The sequence below is a fragment of the Nycticebus coucang genome, chromosome 3 (genome assembly GCF_027406575.1).
Source record: "Nycticebus coucang isolate mNycCou1 chromosome 3, mNycCou1.pri, whole genome shotgun sequence".
In the NCBI taxonomy this organism is placed as follows: Eukaryota; Metazoa; Chordata; class Mammalia; order Primates; family Lorisidae; genus Nycticebus; species Nycticebus coucang.
In genome coordinates, this window is record NC_069782.1 from 151,187,237 (window position 1) to 151,188,678 (window position 1,442).

A 1,442-nucleotide genomic window follows, 5' to 3' on the forward strand; every position below is an offset into this window, starting at 1 on the left:
TAAAATAGCCAAGACATTAGAAATAACAACAAATCAGGAGTTACCACCTTACCAGACTTCAGGCTATACTATAAATCTATAGTGATCAAAACAGCATGGTACTGGCACAAAAATAGAAAGCTACATTTATAGAACAGAACAGAGAACCAAGAGATGAACCCAGCCACTTGTCATTTGATCTTTGATAAGCCTGTCAAAAACATTCAAAGGGGGAAAGATTCCCTATTTAACAAATGGTGCTGAAGGAATTGCCTAGCAACTTGTAGAAGATTGAAACTGGACCCCCACCTTTCACCATTAAAAAAAAATTGATTCTCACTGGATAAAAGATTTAAACTTAAGACATGAAACTATAAAAATACTAGGAGAGAGTGCAGTGAAAACACTTGAAGAACTTGGCCTGGGAGAATATTTTATGAGGAGAACCCCCCTGGCAATCGAAGCAACACCAAAAATACATTACTGGGATCTGATCAAGCTAAAAAACATCCTGCACAGTGAAAGAAACAAGAGTGTAGTGTGAACATGGGGAAGCAAAAGAAAACAAGGAAGTATGCAACCATGAAGTGAATGCTTAGTCTCAGGGATCAGAGGCTTAAGGAAAAGGACAGATTGAAACCTAAAAGCAAAGAAAAGAAAGATCCCAGCACATTAAAGGAAAAAGAAGCCCCCCAGCACCCTTCCTGCTTATTCTTCCAATATAATACACAATGGGGCCCACCTTACCACATCTTGGTTGATACCAACTTTATCAACTTTTCCATTAAAGCCAAACTGGACTTAGTGCAGTCAATGATGGACTATGTGTATGCCAAGTGCATTCCTTCTGTAACTGACTGTGTAATGACTGAAATTGAGAAATTGGAGCAGACGTACTGAGTGGCCCTCAGGATTGCCAAGGATCCAAGATTTGAATGATTACCATGCACACACAAAGGAACCTATGCAGATGACAGCTTAGTACAGAGAGTAACTCAGCACAAGTGTTACATCATGGACACAGTTAACCGAGACCTTAAACAAAGAATCCAGAAAATTCCTGGCGTTCCTATCATGTATATTTCTAACCACAGATATAATATTGAACAGATGCCAGATGATTATGGAGCCCCTCAGTTCTAATTCTTATAAGACAATGCCTTTCCTCAACCAACTTTATTGTTAACAGTTCATTAAACATGAGATACCATGAATTATTACTCTGTTAACCTGCTTGCTTTATTATGACCTAGAGGATGTGGGTAAATACACTCACGTTTGGATGCTATTTTTAAAATGGTATTTTATCTTATTGATGGTCAAAGATGCAAAATCTCATGAAGAATGCTTTATTCTTTTTTGAGTTCTGTTGCACAATGTGGTAATTATAGTTAATATTAGAGTAATATACATTTCAAAATTGCTAAGAGAGTAATTTCAAATGTTCTTACCATAAAAATGTT

The 1,442-nt window shown here is 37.0% G+C and overlaps 1 pseudogene; it reads left to right on the plus strand.

The window, feature by feature from the left end:
* The first annotated feature begins 525 nt into the window (after positions 1-525).
* LOC128581647 (rRNA-processing protein FCF1 homolog) lies at positions 526-1,122 on the plus strand (annotated as a pseudogene).
* The last annotated feature ends 320 nt before the right edge of the window (positions 1,123-1,442 follow it).